The sequence below is a fragment of the Octodon degus genome, unplaced genomic scaffold (assembly GCF_000260255.1).
Source record: "Octodon degus isolate 3935 unplaced genomic scaffold, OctDeg1.0 scaffold00083, whole genome shotgun sequence".
NCBI lineage: Eukaryota > Metazoa > Chordata > Mammalia > Rodentia > Octodontidae > Octodon > Octodon degus.
The window spans coordinates 8,379,403-8,385,519 of record NW_004524659.1 but is presented as its reverse complement, the minus strand read 5'-3'; the positions used below and the strand labels follow the sequence as shown (position 1 = coordinate 8,385,519).

At 47.3% G+C, this 6,117-nt stretch overlaps 1 pseudogene; it reads left to right on the top strand.

Moving 5' to 3' along the window:
- LOC105742926 overlaps window positions 1-5,596 on the top strand; it is an 18,129-nt pseudogene extending 12,533 nt beyond the window's left edge.
- Window positions 5,597-6,117: the final 521 nt, after the last annotated feature.

Here is a 6,117-nt window from a genome sequence, read left to right as displayed (position 1 = left end):
AAGCGAGGCCAGCAGCGGGTCGCGGTGCAGCGCCAGGAGCATCTTGAAGCGGCTCACGGCTTTCAGCGTGGCGGCCCAGGACAGCCTACTGGACTAGTGTTCCCTAAAGGGGACCACGAGCATCCTCTTTGGGTCCTCCCGCGAGCCTGTCTGGGAGTCAGGTGGCGAGGCCACCTCGGTCCACCCCCGCCTGGCGTGGGACAGTGGCAATCGTACCCCTGCGCCCGCGCCACCCTTGGGGCCGAGCGCCTCCCGCCCGGTAGTCGGCCGCTACCTCTCCGGCTGGCTGCGCGGGATACGGAGCCCCCCACGCAGGCCCTGCGGATCTTAGAGAAACGGCCCTGGTTCTGGGCGCTAGAGAGAGCTTGAGCTGCGGAACAGTTGACCTGTGCCTTCCTGGTGGGTCTCCCCAGCTCCCTGCCACAGGACCTTTGCCTCCACCTGTCAAGTGATAAGAGAAATAGTTAATAATTTAAGGAAAGGCCCCTTTGAAATACAGTGCATCTGGTTGGGGTGGGGTCGCACAGTTCAGAGGGCGGTAAGGGAAAGGTCCCTCACTAAATCAATGGCACAGTGCTGCCTCTCCTCTGGACAGGTCCATGGCTAGGAAAGAAGAGACTGGGAGGAATGATTCCAAAATACTGAGGGTTGTCATTTCGGGGGGCGGTAAAACTGGAACTTATTTTCTTTCTCTCATCCACTCTAAAATTATTTTAGTCTGCAAGGTTTGTTTCATAATTTAAAAACCTCTGCACTTGCCTGGGGGTGGACGTCAGGGCCCTGCTCACGCTGGGCAAGTGCTCTCCCCGGAGCTGTACCTCAGTTCTGCATTTTGTTCTTTGGAAAGGTTTCCCCTCAGTGCACAGGAGGTGGGGGTCCTTCTCCTAGCAGGGACCTGCTGTCAATGGAGCAAGGATCTGGGGCACATTCTGTCCCTAGGTCTCACACTGCCTGTCTCACACACCTGAGTGACATCTCTGAGAGGATGTGGCCTCCCGCCTGGACTCCGGCTCTGTGCTGCCTATGATGTTCTGGTCACCACCAGCCACCTGAGTATGGGGCACCTCGCTCCTAAGGCACAGCGGGAGGAAGGCTGCTACCTCCCTCTCCATGTACACCCTTCAGGGAGTCCAAACTCTCCTTGCTAGCCTCAGCCATCTTCATAACACAACCAGAGGATAGTCTTTACTTTTCATTTCTTATAAAACTTCCAGGAAATTAAAAGAGTCAAGAAGAAAATAGAAAAATGCCACTTTAATTAAACTATTCAGTCTGAATTTTTCCCTCTGACACTAACTGAAATTAAAAATAGAAATCAATTTCTGCAACCTTTCACGGCAGCCTTTGAAATGTCAGGGTTTTAAAAATTATTTTACAGAAGGAATTTACATATAAATACAATCTGTACCATGTATTAACTGAACAATCAATGAGCTTCCATCACAGAAGATATCTGATACTGAGACAGGCCGGGCAGGATTCAATCACTGACTCTTTAGCTGGAGACATTTCAGCCTGAAAAAGAAAACAGAAAAGAGAGAGAAGGTAAATTAGATATGAACTGCAAGCCAAACAGGACTGGGGCTCCTGCTCTTGCTTCTACGTTGGACTTCCAGCAATGAAGAGGAAAAACAAACATCAAAACCGCTCCCCAAGGGCTGAGAACGCCACATCTTGCCCCGGGTCACAGTGGACAGTCTGCACTTAGAAAATACAAAGGATGACTGCGCATGAGGACGCCTGGCTTAATCTGTATCAACTGGTTCTTCTTTTACCCCAAAACACACACAGAGACATACCTCTTTCCATATTTTATATTAGAACCCATTTATTTATTTATATTTACTTATTTATTTATTTTTGTATTTTTGGGGAAGGATCTACAGGGTGTTCAGGGTCTCACTACTAAATTGGACTTGTAGTGATCCGCCTGTTTACAGCCTCCCAAAAGCTAGGATTACAGGCGTGTGCCACCATGTCCAGTCTCAAATGCCACCTCAACATGCTCCGGGGGTGGGGCTGGCGTGGCAGGCCAGGGCATAGAACCCCTGGCCCCTGCACCTGCTTGCAGGCGCTTTAATCCACTGAGTTATTTGTCTGGCCCGAGAAGCTGTTTATTAAGCACAACTTCTAATCACAGTTTTACTCCCACACATCATCCATTTACAACCTTCAAAAATGAATTTTTGTTTGCCCCAGGGCCAAAAGCTTCAGCATTGCTGGGTTTACCTCTCAGTTTCATACATACAAGAGTTCACAGTAGCTCTCCTCAGGGCACCTGGTTCACACTGGTCCTACGTCTTTGCTCTACATAGGAACCCAAACATTCATGATGACAGAGTAGCTGGATATACTGTGGTGTATTTGTAGCAGAAAATGTTTTCCCATCCCAACCAGTACTTCACTTTCTGTTAGTTGCCCAGGTAACAGTTCCTGTTATAGTTCCTGTTACTGCTGTTTCTTAGAAACAGCTTGCCACTGTGATGCATAGCTGGTCAAAGTGATGCATATTATAAGAATCAATCAAAGATTGCCAAATTCTGCTTCTATACTTTCGGCTTGCTTATCCTATGTAAGTTCCAAAGTACCAAGGATCAGGGCCTGAAAATTTATTTTTTCTAGAGATCAGTTCTGTTAACATAAATCTGCCTCCAAACCTTGAGTGAGATTTTGGTGTTTTTGTTTGCCATTGCATCTAGGGCATTGACCAGGAAAACTGACCTCCTTGGTCACTGGCCATGGCCCTCACAGACAGAGCAAGCACCTCTCTAGGTCCCTACAGAAAGGTGTATCCTTGAGATTTCTTGAGTCCCCTTGGAGGTCTGGAAGAAATTTCCAGTTTCCCATCTGAGCAGATCACATCAGACCCAAAAAGAGGAGGACAGAATCTGCCTGCCTGCCTTCCAGATTCTGGTAAGACCCCTAGTGGTAGGGCTAGGGGTATAGCTCAGCAACATAAGCACCTGTCTGGCAAGCACAAGGTCCTGAGTTTGTTCCCTGGTACCAAAAAAACAAACAAACAAACAAAAAAAAAAAACAAAAAAGCAAAAAAAAAACAAAACAAAACAAAAAAAAAACAAAAAAACCCAAAGAACAAACAAACAAAAAAAACCCTAAGGGCATCCCAATTAGTCTGTCTGTCTATCCTACTTACTCAGCTCGAGCAGAAGAAGAACCTGATCAACTTCCCTTAGTTAGGGCCACCCTCAAGGGAAGGGGTTGGAATATTTAACTTCTGAATGCCTGCTGATGATGGTGTTTGTAATGGATGGTGAAAGCAACAGGCCATTCTGTCTGTGTTCTATGGTGAGAGTTCGTCATGGTTTGGGTCTAGCTGTCCCCCTAAAGCCTCATGCAATCATGGGACAGGGACTTCTAGAGTTTGTGATTAACTCGTGATCCACTGGGATTATGGGTGATCCAAGGCTGGGATTATGGGTCTTGGTACTGTTGAGATTATGGGTGTGTACTTTCCCCAGCCTGGGGCAGAGAGCCTGAATACAACTTAAGAGAGACACACTCTCTCTGTAGCCATGGTTGCCTGTTGCCATTTTGTTGCTGCTACTCCTCTCTTGTCTCCTCTTGCTCTTTGCTGCCACTATGAACTGCTGCCGTCTGTCATGTGCCACTCTGTCTTGGAGCCTGCCGAGTAGGGACTGAAACCTCCACTAACTGTGAGCTGAATAAACCTTTCCTTCCTTCATTTTGGGTGTTGAGTATTTGTCCCAGCAACGAGAGAAGAGTAATTAAGACAGATTTGGACTTCTCTCTCCACACTGTGGAGCTTAATTGGGCCCCAACCTGCGGTTCCATGGACGCATCTAATAACTACAAAACAAAGAATCTATCGATGCTTCTTCTTAGACCGGAAGTTCCCAAAGTTGTCAAGAGGCAAGTGGCCAGGCAGAAACTGGAATGTTCTCTCTCTCTGAGAGGCATCCACCCTTTGTGTATTGCACCATCATTAAGAGACACACAACACACACATAGGGAGTCAGAATGGCAACTAATTAGTCAAAACTCATGGTCCCTGACTGCAGACACAAGAATTTTTAAAAGGGCTTTTCTGGTTAAAATGAAATCAAATTGCTGCTGTGTGAGCCTCAGTGAGACCTGAGAATTCTGCCTTGACACACCACTGGAGCTCTCACCAGGCCAGCTTTCCATTCAGAAAAAAGAAACGAAGCAACCCAGTCAAGTGCTTCTCAAAGGCATCAAAGGTGGAGAGCAAAAAGGTTATCAACATGTTAAAGTTGTTACTGCTACCCAGAAGCCTGATAAAGCCCTGCGGATCTTTATGGGAGACTCCATGGGGTCCACAAGAAGCCAGCAGGGTCTATGTCCCTTGACCCTAAAGCCCCTGGAAATCCACAGCTGATAAATACAACCTTCGTTGCACAAAAAGCACCTGATATCCTCAAGCAAATCCAGTTTGATAGATGATCGTATCCTCTGGATTAATATGGGAGTTATAATGGCTATGGATAAAAAAATGTCTATTCAGATTAAAAGATAAAACTTTCAAAAGCTTTAACCTGAACTGGGAAGATAGTCACTCTGTGGCACAACACCTGCCTGGTAAGTGCAAGGTCCTGAGTTTGATTCCTGGTACAAAGAAAAAAGCAACTTGGATCAGATGACAACACTTTCATTGGTCTGATAGGCTGATAGTAGGTCAGATTGGGCTCCCTTCTTCGGCTGTGCCACCAGGAGTCCAAAGTCCACGTTCATATTGGGGGCCAGCCTATCACTTTCTTGGTAGAAAATGAAACAGAGCTACTCAAAAGTCCCCTCTGTCAGAAAAAGTTCACCATCACACGGGGCAACTGGGACTCTTGCCAGTTGCCTCTCGTTCCTGCCAGGCACAAACTTGCAGCCTGGGAGAATATCTCACCAAACGTGAGTTCCCGTATATGCCTGGATGCCCAATACTGCTTCTGGGAAGTGACCTCCTCTTCAAGTTAAAAGCATGGAGCCAGTCAGCCTCCCTTTTGCTTAATCCCACATCAGCCAGAGAAAGATAACCACAATCCCGAAATTCTGAAAACTCCCCTCCCAGAGGTATGGGCTGAAGACTTGCATCCAGGCCTGGCCATCGACCGTGCTTCCATATTCTATGTTATGGGAAGCACAAACCAGCATCCAGCCACACAGCAGATGCCTAAAGCAGTTCAGGATCCTGATAGATTTTTGTTTTGTTTTGGTACTGGGAATCAAATTCAGGACCTTGTGCCTTCCAGGCAGGCACTTGTGCAGCACTGGAGAGGTTCTGGTAGACTGTATATCACCTTAGAAAGCCTCTTGCTCCTGGAAGAAACACCCAATGGCCATTACCCAGCAGCGCAAGGTCTCTGGGCCATCAACAGTGCAGCTATCACCTTGCGCTCTTCAGTTCCCACAGTCCCCAGCCCATCCACAAGGGTTTGGAAACTCTTCCACTATTTTGGGGGAAGCTCGGACAACAGATTTGGTCACTCTAAGACAGACTGTTTCTCTGTCCCCTTCTGCTTGCCGTCATAGTCCCCTAAGAAAAAAACTGCAGAATGCTTATAGACTGTCAACCTGCCACCTCTTCTGCCCGTAAAGCCAGTCCTCGACCTCCAAGCTGTCAATGCCACCATGGCTGCTCTCCATTCTGCGGTCTCCCACGGCCAGTTGGTACACCTTTCTGGATCTAAAGAATGCCTTCTTCTGCCTTTGGTTGTCTCCTGTCAGCCAGCCCCTCTTCACCTTTAAATGGAAAGATCCCAGTTCTGGACTCAAAAGCCAACTGACCTGGACCCAACTTCCCAGAGGTTAGGTTCAGAAATTTGTTTGTCCTCTTTGGAGAAGTCCTCTCAGCTGATCTCACTTGTTTCCCAGCACATAGTGTCACTGCATTTCTGACAAATGACACCCAAGGTGCCTGCTGGAAGGACACAAAAGCTCTGGTGCAATACTTGGCAGAAACTGATCACAAGATATCTTGGGAAAATGCACATCTGCAAACACACATCTCTACAGCTCCAAACTTGGGAATTCCAGATGTAGCTGAAATTCAACTTGTTTGTTGATAAATGGTAATATGTGGCTTTAAATATGCTTATTGAAACTGTCAACTCCGAGGGGCGCCCAGTG